Here is a 13,127-nt window from a genome sequence, read left to right on the forward strand (position 1 = left end):
GTCAATGCTGCTTTGCTAAGTAAATACTTGAGTGGATCAATCTTTGCAATGAGTTGCACCTTGTGTGTTAACAAATAGTGCCTCAGTTTAGTGGCTGCCAAGATTACTGCTAGGCAAGCTCGCTCAATAGGTGTGTAATTGAGTTCATAGCCCACCAGTGTGCGAGAGATGTAGTAAATAGCACACTCTTTTCCTTCTGCATTATGTTGTGCCAGTAGTACACCCAATGCTGTACTTGTTGCTGAGATATAGAGCAATAATGGTCTACTTGGATCTGGTGGCATCAGCAATGGTGGATTCATGAGATAGTCTTTAAGCGCCTGAAATGCTTGTTGGCATCTGTCATCCCACTGAAAGCGGATGTTCTTGTGTAGCAGGTGTGTGAATGGGTGACACTTATCAGCCAATTGTGCAATGAATCTGCGGATAGATTGAAGCCGTCCTTGTAGTGTTCTTAGCTGACTGATATTCTTTGGAGGTGGCATGTCCATGATTGCTTTAACCTTTGCTGGATCAACCTCAATGCCTTTGCTTGAGACAATGTATCCTAAAAGCTTCCCGGAGGTCACTCCGAAGACACATTTCTTTGGGTTGAGTCGAACATGGTATTGTTCCAGTCTATCAAAGATTTTATCTAAGATGTGAAGATGTCCTTCTCTAGTAAGTGATTTTGCTAGTAAATCATCCACATAATCTTCCATTATAGTATGCATCATGTCATGGAAGATGGTGGTCATTTCTCTTTGATAGGTCGCTCCTGCATTCTTTAGACCAAAAGGCATTACATTCCAACAGTATGTGCCCCATGGACATGTGAAGGCTGTCTTATGTTGGTCCTCTGGTGCGATCTTTATTTGATTGTATCCTGAAAAGCCATCCATGAGTGAAAGCATGGCATGTCCTGCTGTCAAATCTACTATGATGTCGATATTTGGTAGAGGGAAGTCATCCTTAGGACATGCCTTATTCAGATCTCTGAAGTCTGTACAAATGCGGATGCCCCCTTTTGGTTTGCCAACTGGTACAATGTTGGAGATCCATTCTGCATAATCAATTGGTCTAATGAAACCAACATCCAGGAGTTTCTTGAGTTCTGTTTTGACTAGCACGGCAATCTGAGGATGCATCTTACGAAGCTTCTGCTTGACAGGTTTGGCTCCTTTTGCTACTGTGAGATGATGCATGACTAAATCAGGATCAAGCCCAGGCATGTCTGCATATGACCATGCAAAGTTGATCTGACGCTATTGGAAGAACTCTATAAATTGAGGTTGTTCCTCTGGAGTGAGAAGAGATGCCAGATGTATGATATGAGGGTTTTCAGGAGTCCCCACATTGTATTCTTTAGTCTCCTCAATGAGAATCGTTGATCGTTCCTGTTGTGTACTAGCAGGGAGAATGTCAAACCCTTCATCCTCAAGTGCCTCAGAGAGGTTTTCACCGTTGGATACGCTCTTTCTTTTTACTTTTGTTGGATCAAACAGTGCCACAGTGTGGTTTTCACTGGAAGATCCATGTTTTAATGTTATATTTTTGCAGCTGAAGGGTTTGGCATCCGCCCCGAAGTATGCTGCGCTATTAAGTTCAATGGCGAATCCAGCTTTGTGATCCCCGCTTGGTAGATTATCCCTTAATTCCAAAAAGTCAATGATAGCCTCATCGTTTTGGAAGAGGTCAAGACATGGGGGATTTGGTTGGTTCCATTCGATGAGTTCAGGGTGGATAATGGGCATTACTTCATCGATTAAGTTAAGTGCGGGAGATGTATCAGTGAGGGTTAAGACAGTGTGGTGAAGGTCGTTGATGGTACTCTCCCTGTCAGAATCAGGCGTAGGATGAGACGTAGGGTCTGTGGAAGATGTTTCCAGCTCAGGTACCCAAGTGGTCTTTATCTGTGCTTCTCCGTAAACAGGGATGTCTTTGTGGGGTGGAGGTGGTGATGTGTCTTCCTCATCTGAAGTGTTAAGTTGCACTGAATCGAATTCCCACTCATGTGAGTCGGTCTCTGAATCACTTTCCAGCATCCGATTGCTATACCATACTGGGATGTCACTGGAGTTGAATACTGCAGGCGTAACTGGTTTATGTACCTTTGAGGTGATCGGTGCTGCAGGAACCGTGATGGGGATAAAAGAATTTGTCACTGGAAGTATTGGTAGTGTTGATTTAGTGGCTTCTGTTGGAACGGCTGGTGCCATAGATGCTACTGCAGGTTCCAATATAGTTGCTGCTATGAATGGTTTTATTGATGTGATGACTGCTGTGGATGGGATTACTGGTTCGATTGGTGGGATGTTTGGTATTGTAGATGGTTGCGGTGGAGTTGTGAGCCTTGATGGGGTAGTGGCAATATTGCTTGATGGTGCTTTGATTATGAAAGGTGTCCTTTTTGTAGTAGGTGGGCAAAATGGTTTGCTGGGTTTACCTTTGAATTTGAGTTTAGGAAGGACTTCTTTTTCAAAGCCTAGGCCTGTATTACCTTTGGGTTTGAACTCTGGCAGCAGTGGTTCTTGTCGTCCTTGTTTGCAGGATCCCAAAGCACTCTGACCATCATACCCCATTCTTTGCATAATGAGGAGGCCTTTACCATACTGTTCCGTGGGAAGCATAACTTGTGGTTGAGCAGTGGTGATGGGATCCTTATAGATCCAGTCCGCTAGGTCCTCGTCTTGTGTTTCTTCCTCTTGACTCTTTCCAAGGATGAAAGGCGTCAAAGCACATGCGGGCGTGATTAGTCGTTGCTGGAGTAACTGCTGTGGTTTACCATGTGTTCTAGGAGAAGTGGGCATTTGTCCCACACAAAAGAGCTGACTTAAGTTGTATTCTCCAGGACCTTCCTCTGCGACTTTCATCTTAAGCTTTTCTTGCTTGGGTATAGGAGTGTTTGAACTGGCAAGAGAGGCGGGATTTACATATGATGTGGAAGAAATAGCTTCCCTATTATTAGGAACAGTAATCTCCGGTTGATGGCTGATATTATGGCAAAAAGCAAAAGGATTTGCATCACCCAGGATTGTGATCTCTGCACCATTATGTGGGAACTTGATACATTGATGGTAGGTAGATGGAACGGCTTGCATGGCATGTATCCAAGGTCTCCCTAATAATAGATTATATGGCAGAGGAAGGTCCAGAACCTGACAAATGATGTGCTTTACCACGGGGCCTACTCGGATTGGTAGTACCACAGCTCCTTTGGATGAACGCTCTGCATCATCATAGGCCTTGATGGTGATCTTCTTGCGAGGATCCACTGATTCTATTGCATATCCCAATGCTGTGACCAACTGTAGTGTACAAATGTTTAGGCCTGCTCCATTATCAATCAAGACTCGCTTGATCCTGTGTTGGTTGACAAAGCCTTCAATGTGTAGCGAAGCATTATGAGGTTGTTGGAAAGAAGAGTTGTCACTTTCAGAAAAAGTGAGACAAGGTGATGACTTTAGATTTCCAACCATGGCTTGAAATTGGTCCGTGTTCAGGTTTGTAGGGACTGACGCTTCTTGGAGTGTTTGATCCAAGATAGTTTTATGAGATGGTGATAGGCGTAATAGTTCTAAAATGGATATGAGCGCAGGGGTTTTATCTAATTGTTCCACAAGATTATATTGCTTTGGGACGGAGGTGGTGCCCTGTGGAGCTGCCTTGATGGTGACCTTGCCACGACGTGTAACAACATTGCAATTTGAGGTGGGATTTTTGAAGGTTATAGTTGCAATTTGTTCACTGGCATCATACAGGTGATTTACAGTGTAGTTATACACAGCCTGCGTATAATCAGTGGTATCAGTTCCTCGCCGGGAAGTGGAAGGACCCCTTTAATCTTGTGATGGAAGTGGATCCTTGAACATGAGATGATCATTATTGGTCGTTTTTGGGTCATGTCCTTCAATTTCAATTTCTCCTCGATCAATAAGATCCTGAATGAGATCCTTCAATCGGTGACAATTACTTGTCTTGTGTCCTCGTCCTTGATGGAACTCACAGTGTTCAGTATCTCTCCACCATGTTGGTTTGACCTGAGGCTCATAGTTGGATAGTTTAGGTAGAGTGACCAAATTCTGAGAAAGGAGTTGTCGCAACACTGTTTCAATGGGTTCCCCTAAGGGAGTGTATGTGTGTTTTTGTTTTTGTGGACGAGGTCTTGGTTCATCATGAGATGTGATGCGACCTTGATTAGGAGGAACATTTGTGTTATTCTGAGGTGGAGGATTTTGTCCTGCAAACCGAACCACAGGTTGTGCATTTTGGATAGTTCAAGCATCCACAACCCCATCGTTGACGATATTTTTATTCTTGTTCCAGAAGTTTGGTTTATCACTATTGAAGCGCGGGCGAGGACCATCTTTTGGTTCATTAAAGATTTTGATGAGTCCTTTCTTGATGAGTGCCCTTTCACATTTTATACCCTTGGTGATCATATCGTTAAAGGAGTCTGTGTCTTTGACATCCAGGTGAAATTCCATTTCTTCGTTTAAGTTGGAAATGAAAATTTCCACTAGTTCTTGTTCAGGTAACTGAAGAGAACGTCTGCTAGACATTTGGCGCCATCGTTGCAGGAATACTGAGAATAATTCACTTGGTTTTTGTTTGGTGTTGCATAGATCAGCCATGGTGATGTCGCGTTCAATGTTATGAGAGTAATGAGATAGGAACTTCTGGATGAGTTCCTCAAATGTTCTAATGTCACCTGGTAGTCGGGAAAACCATGATGTGGTGGTTCCTCCCAAGCTTTGGGGAAAAAGGCGCATTAGGTATGTGTCCTCATAAGCCACTTCAAGACAAGCGGAATGAAATTCTCGGACATGATCACGGGGATCCCCCTTTCCTCTATATTTTTCAAATTTGGGTGTTTCGAACCCGCGTGGAAAGGGTGGCATATAAAGATTCCTATCAAAAGGATAGGGACAGATGTCGTTAAGTGAGAATTGATTGGTCTTAACACCACTATGAAGTTGTTGGGCGAGATTCTCGACTTGTTGCCACAACATCTCTATTTCATTTGGAGGAGGAGGTGGTGGGTTACCTCGAGGAATGTTATATCTGATGTGATTTCTACCCCTTTCCTCCTCATGGTGACTTTGTCTTTCTGATGCTTGTCTTAATTGGGCAAGATCAAAGTCCGAGGGGAGTTTGGCTCCTTCTTGAGCGAGTTTTAAGAAGTGAGCATCCGCATTGCTCCTTAATATTTCATCAAATAATTTGTTGAAGTGAGGGTTATGCTGAGCCCTTTCGATTGTTGAAGGAGTGGGAGTACTTGGGTTTTCATCAGTTACAGTTCCTCCAAGTGCTTCTTGAAATTCATTGAGGTTGTCTTCTTCTTCCTCAATTTCTATTTCTCGTTGCCTTGATCGCGATCGGGTTTGAGCCATTTTGTTTGTAAGTTTGTGTTGAAGTTGATTGAAGATGATGATGAATTATTGATGAAAGATTGATGATTGGTGATTTGTATTGTATGGGGATCTCTAGCACTTTAAGGTAGATGTAACCGAAATTCCTTCTTTGAATTGCTTGTTTGTTTTGAGGAGTTTGGATGTGATAAGGTGTAGAGAAATCTGAGATGTGTTACAGATTTTGACTACCTAGTAATGAGAGGATTCACTCATGAACTAGTTTTAACCTGCGTAGATGTGTCTCTTAGGATGAGCTTATCCTAGATGTAGAAATAATCTAAAAAGTGATGTGATGTGTTTGATTTCAAGCAATATCTAAAAAAGGAATCTTGGGACAAGAACCTCTTAATGTTTTGAGAGTTTTGGGATGGATTGATGATGAAGTGATGATGTATGAGTGAGATGATGGATGTTTTGTTTTTCAACTTTCAATAAAAACTTTGTGTCACAAATGGAACAAACTCTTCTTCTTCCCTTTCAGGTGTTGGTGGCACTTCTCGAGCTATGTTGTAGGTGATACAAATGTTTGGGAAGAAATTGGGATTAATCTTTCCTCCTTGATTTTTGTGATAACTCAGAGCTCTATATTGCATAAAAGCTCTGCGGTTCAATGATTCTGAATCAAACTCGTTTGTTTTACCTTGAAGGTATAGACGCATGCGATGTAGAAAGACTCTATGGGAGACAAAGATTTGTCGATTGATATAGAAGAATTTCCTCCTTTTGATTAAAGCCTTTGAGCTTAGTGGTCTCCTTTTCAAGGTGATACTCTGATGACACTTCTTCTTTCGCAAGATGTGAAGAATGGTCATAAATTTTTGACTCTTTGTTTGTTTGCACTTTGTTTTTGGTATTTTTGTTTGTTTTTGAGAAATGTTGGATGAATACTATGTTTTTGAGATTGATTTTCTGATTTTTCTTTGACAAGAAAACAAAGCAAGCACACAAACACAAGATTGTAGCCTCAAAGGCACAAATGAGTATGGGTCTAGATCAACCCAATCCTTGGACTTGTTTTTGACCCTTCCTTTAGATTTATTTTAAGGTGTATTTCCAAAGCCTGAAGTCGGCTCAATTCGCACTAGGTCTGTAAAACGAACACACTTCAAACACTTTTTATCCCTAAGGTCAAATGGCCAGTTGTGATAAATTTAGCCCACATCTTGATATTTCTTCGACTTTGGTACTACATACCTTATGAATCCTGCCGTGGCAGGTAAGGATGTGATATACTAAGTCTTGCACGAGCATAACAAATAGATGATCCCTATGATGGGGGAGTCACCACTTTTATCAAGCCACAAGTGACTTTTCAAAAAGCTATGTTTCTACTCAAGGAAATATGTATGGTGAGTATCTTGGGAGCAAAACCATCTATGCTCTTGCACTAAATTATATCTCAAATATCCTCAATCAATAGAACAGGTGGGCTACTACTTAAAGGTGTTTAGTCATGTTCGATGGCTTTGGACATAAGTTCATTCTGCAGTGACTCACTTAAGAGCCTTGTAACTGGTGGTGGGGCCCATTTGTCCTTTCGGCCAGTTACACTGTAGGAACAACTATACCCAAGGCTACAGCTTTCGCTCTCACCTGATTTCTATAGCGGCTCGAAGGATTTACCGCTCGAGGTCGTTCCCAAGAGTATCGATCCCTTGGCAGGCCTCTCTTAAAAAGATAAAATTTTGAGTGTTACTAACACTTTTCTCTTGCACCTAGGACCACGAAAGCCAAGGGAGAGGATAGTGTGTGTTGGAAGTAGGACCACTCGACCAACTCTTTGCACAAGTGTGCCAAGCACGAAAAACACTTGTTCTTTTTAATCTATCATTGCAATGTGATCTAACTATTTGGAGATGTTGCTCCAACAATCATGGTGTTCTTTTTAATTTTCAAAGGCAATTGTTTGAGTAAACTAGAATTTGAAAATCCTGGTCAACTTAATGAAAAACACGTTTGCATGAAGTAAAATTGCTTTAAAAATGAGACAAGTTGATTGTGAATTTTATTTGCACCAAAAATGGAAGTGTGGATTGTGAGTTTTATCTTGATGCAAGAAATAAAATTTGCCTTGTTTATTTTAAGCACCAAAACGAAGTTTGTTTCCTAACTTGCAAAAAAAAAAAAAGTTGTTTTTGTATAAGTTTGTGGTTCTTTTTACCTTGGAACAATGAAATTCTTTTTAAGAGCCCCAAACAAATGTGTGATTCTTTTTTTAAAAGCCCAAATTTGAAATGTGAAGTTAATTTTAAACCAAAATAAAAAGTGAATTCATTTTTAAAACCAACTTCAAAAGCAAGTTAGTTAAAAAAATATAAATCTACTTTTTAATCTAATTTAAATCTGCACAAAAGAGAAAAATAGTTAGTAAAATCCGCCTATTTGGTGGGCTTCTACAAGCCTAATTTTTTCTTTTTTTTTGGTTACAAGGTGATTTGTACAACGTTTTGTTACAATAGCGCTAGTCTGCGTTTGAACAGAGGCACTATTTAACACAAACGCACTAAAAGAAAGGGAAAGACAGAGAAGGAAAAAGCACTGAAACAGGGTGAATAGCGCCAAAATAATGTCAAATGCACCAAAACAGTGTCAAAAGCACAACCTGTGTGACATTTTCAACATTCAAACATGTTATTGGTTAAAAAAAAAAAAAAGTTGATCTTTTTGGTGTTTGGATTCACGTCGGGTTCACCAAATGATGTCATGGAAATGGGGACAAGGCAACAACAAAGTTCAATGTTAATAAGTTAGTTTCAACCATAAAAACAAAACAAAGAACTAAAAACCATTCCAAACATATCAAGAGAGATTTCAAAAAAGCATGAAAGAAGTTTAACAAAATAAAAGAAAGGAGAAGAGCCTCCCTAAGATGCTTCCATGATGCCTTTTGATGCTTCTCCCTTGTTTCTCTCCTCTCCAAGTCCCAAATGAGTGTAGCTCTCAGCTTTTAGCACTAGCCATGGATGTCATATGGAGATTCAAGATGGTTGAATATGATAAGCAAATACTATGCAAGAGTAGATAGTGATGCTATGAGAAAGCTCTATGCTAATGCCAGTATAACAACAATACTCTAAAATGCTTCCTTTTGCTTGAGGAGAAGGGTTCTATTTATAGAAGAAATGGGGAAATGAAGGGTTAAGATTGAATGGTTTAATCAAGGGCCAAGTTTGAAAGTTGGGGATCCATGTGCACAATTGGCACCAATAAAATGGTGACAAGTGTCAACATAGGATTGGGTTGAGAGAAGAGGTTGGAGGCATTAAAGGCCTGAGAAGACCTCATGGTTATCTAGAAGGTAAGGGTCAAGTCTAAATTAGGATTACCCACTGGATTAGGAGTTAATGCAAGGATAAACCTTTGTGCAAATGATTAAGAGATAATCATGGTCAAAGCATTAAAGGCTTGATGAGACCCTTGGGTTGGGTAGAGGTTGAGTCAAAACAAATGTTTTAACCATGTGGGAGGGTTTGAGGTAACCATTAATGGTTATTGAAGACTTTGGGGATTAAGTGGTTGAAGGTTGAAAGCCTTCAATGGTTATCAAAGACTTTGAGCCATTTAGTGGTTGAAGGTTGGAAGCTTTCAAAGGTTATCCAAGACTTTTAGGCTTTGATTTGTTGAACACACAAAGCATTAATTGCTTTTCAAAGACTTTGGAGTCTTTGAGAAGTGACTCCAATTTGCTTAGGAATGTGACAATATTTAGGGGATGGATTAAGGGTTTAAAAGAATCTAGAAGGGGTTTAGGCATACAAGTGGATTTTGTAGGAAAATGCAAGTGGGAGAAATTTTGGTATTTTCAATTAAAATAAAATCATTTATTTCAATTAAATGGTGTAATTTGCATTTGGATAAATATTCAAATAAATATTAATTTATTTAAATGAGAAAAATGAAGATAAAGCATTAAAATGCTTGAAGACTTTGAGGGAAACCATTAAAGGCTTGAAGACTTTAAGGAAAACCATTAAAGTCTTAAGAAGATTATAGAAGGAAGCCATCAAGTTTGAAGACTTTAAAGCCATCAAGTTTGACTACTTTAAGGGAAACCATTAAAGGTTTCAAGTGGGTGAGGATAAATAGGATTTTAAATAAATAATTTATTTAAAATAGTTGTGCAACTTGCTTTTGTAGGAATATACAAGTGGGTGGAGGATAAAGGTGATTTAAATAAATTATTTATTTAAAATAATTGTGCAACTTGCTTTTGTAGGAAAATACAAGTGGGTGGAGGATAAAGGTGATTTAAATAAATGATTTATTTATTTAAATGTGAGAGGTGGGATTTTGGGGGTTTTAAATAAATATTAATTTATTTAAATGTGAGAGAAGATTTAATTAAATAAATATGATTTATTTATTTAATTAATGGTCTGAATTTGGTTAAGTGAATTAAATCAAATAAATTGAATAATTTATTTAATTAATAGGAGAATAGGGTTAAGATGAATTAATTAAATATTAATTTAATTAATTATTAATTGATGGTTAAATAATCAAATAAATACTAAGTATTCATTTAATTAAGTGGACAGATTTATGTGACTACATATGGATTTTGATGATATGTATGGATTTTATGCAAGATGATGATCTTATGAGTTATGCTTAGATGGATACTTGTATGTTGCTATATGTATGTGTTTATGAGATGATTTCTATATGCATGTTTTATGATGTTTTACTCTTACATGATGTTGATATGCAGGTTTGTAAAATGTGGGATGCTAATATGTGGATGGAGGTTGATATATGTGTGCATTGATGTTTTGGGATGGAATGTCTTATGTATGTAAATGCGATGATGATTATGTATGCATAATGAAATGATGATTATGATGGTTATGATAGTATTTTGTATTCTATATTGATACAATGATGAGATAATGATATGTAAATAATGTTAATGTAATGTGTTGAATGAATGATTTATTTATGTATATGCATCTAGATGTTTAAAAATGAATGTAACATGGATAAACAAATGTAAAATACAAATGTTTAAATGATGATTTCTAAATGAATGTATATGTATAATGTATGAACCAATGTGTGAGGCAAATGGTTTTATTATGATTCTAAATGTCAAAATATGATGAAGTAAAATGATAATGCAATTTTTAAAAAGGAGAATGAATGCATTTTAATCAATCTGAAATGAAATGAATGAGTTTTAAGAATATACTAAATGGATAAACAAATGTAGTTAACTAATGGATAGATAAATAAATGTATGCAACGATGGAAATCTAAACAAATGCAGGGTACATGTATTTAAATGATGATAAATGATGATTGGTATCTGACATTAAATGAATGCATAATAATGGTTAATAATGATAATTAATGCAATTAAGGGTGATATAAAAAATGAACCTAAAATGTCAAGATTTATTTAAATGATAATGAACTATATGGATTTTAAATGCAACTACATGAAATGCACTTGATGCTAATGCAATTAAATGCAAGGATGAGGATGTGATTATGATAAATGATTGCAAGGTCGTTTTAGACTTTGCATGATGCAGTGATGATGTATGAGAGGACTCTGTCATGATTGTATCCAAGACCAACTCAATTTCCACATAACATCTCATAGTAACTTTGTTCACACTTGCACACATAACTATGCATATGAAGAATGAATGAGTAAATGGATGGGCGATATGCAACGGAATGCAACATAAACAGATGAGATGAAATGACGATCCATAGTGCTTTATTTTCATCATTGAGCTTTGAAATGTTGTAAGAAAAGTATAAGCAACTTGACATAATGATTCAAGATTACTTGAGTATTCCTTACATGGATTTTGATATAGCAAGTTAATACAAGCAACGTGATATAATGGATCAAGTTGACCTAAGTATTGCTTGCGGAACAGACAAGGATTATCTCCTTTCATGCATGACTTGGAACGTCCTCCTTGATATTTTGCCGATCATATCCTGAGACAAGTTCATACCGTAATAAGAGATGAACCAATTATCGAGTGTGGATGAGGCAGTAGGAACCAAGGATGGAGCATTGTACCTGCAAGCAAACAACATATATAAAGAATAAAGAATATGGACCCTCCATAATGGTTCATGCTCATATGGTCGAGGTATACGCTGTAGTCAGCAAGCCGTAGTGATCTATGACTATATTTCACATAAGATCATGTAACTTAGTGAACTTCCCACATAGACACCATTAGTACATGCCCCAGAACTTCATCGGAATAATTCATAGAAGATACATAAACAATGTTGTAGGAACCTAATATATATAAACAAATGAATAACCTACAAATCAATCAAGTATTTTGATAGCTTAAACAGAATTTTCTTGTCAAAGAAAATGTCATCTTGTCTTTGTTTTGGTAAGGAAGGATGCATCCTTGTTAAGACAGTTTGCGTGTTTGATGTTTGATTGTTTGGTTGATTGGATAAGTGGTCATCATTTTGAGTATTTCACAATGTTTGTTTTGGTATCTGCTCAGATGAGTATGTACAATGCGTTACCATGTTTTTTTGTTTGAGTTTTGATGTTTTTTCTTATGTTTTTTGGATTTTTGTGATTTTGAATGTTCTTGGTATTTTGACGATTATTTTGAATGTTTTTGGATTTTGTGAGACAATTTCAAATGAAGAACCCAACGGATCACAAGTAATGTAGAATCCACTTCCATCAATAGGTTAAGGGCATTGCCCCTAGTTTAGATAGGACTATGAAAAAGCGGGATGCAAGACGCATGAAGTACTATCTGTGATTGTAAATCAATAACAAGCCATGGTTTTGACTGATGGATGTGTGGATGTAATGAATGTGATCACAATAATTCTAAAAGACAATGGAGCCATAGCCTTTATGAGTGGCCAATGTTTGCCAGGTTTTCACCATCGCACTTACCCAAGGTGCCACCGGAGTGGTTGTTCACCGTTTGGATGCATGATCTTTCTTTATTATTTTGACGTTTTTGTATTTCTTTAGGACATTTTTCTAAATATTTATGGTGTTTTTTCCTGTATGTATGGGAGCCTGATGCTTTGTACAGCTTTTAGGTATAAAATTGTTTGAGGTGCATGCTGTTGATTGGATCTGCTAGCGGTTCTCCTTCTGAAGTAGCCAATTGATATGCCCCAGACCCAAATACACCAGTGATAACATATGGACCCAGCCAGTTTGATTCAAACTTTCCCTGATGTTCTCTATTTGGTTGGTTACGAGGATTTTCTCGAAGAATGAGATCACCTACCTCTAATGTACGAGGTCTAACTTGGTGATTGTAGCTTCTGCTCATGCGCTACTGATAGGCTTTGAGGTGATTGTATGCAGCTTGTCATTTCTCATCAAGTAGCTCTAAGTCCTGAAGATGTGATACTCTGTATGCTTCATCATCTATCAGATTATGCAGGGACACTCGTAGTGATGGTATCTCAACCTCAATAGGTAAGATAGCTTCTGCTCCATAGACCAATGAGTAAGGGGTTGCGCCTGTAGGGGTTCGAATGCTAGTTTGATACGCCCATAGTGCTGGATTTAACTGAACATGTCAATCACGATCGACATCATTGACTGTTTTCTTGAGGATTCTTAATATGTTATTGTTGGATGCTTCGGCCTGACCATTTCCTTGTGGGTAATAGGGAGTGGAAAAGCGGTGTTGGATGTGAAACTTCTCACAAAGTTCACGGACATCCTAATTTTTGAAAGGAAGACCATTATCTGTGATGATGGACATG

Source organism: Cryptomeria japonica, chromosome 6 (genome assembly GCF_030272615.1).
Source record: "Cryptomeria japonica chromosome 6, Sugi_1.0, whole genome shotgun sequence".
Classification (NCBI taxonomy): Eukaryota; Viridiplantae; Streptophyta; class Pinopsida; order Cupressales; family Cupressaceae; genus Cryptomeria; species Cryptomeria japonica.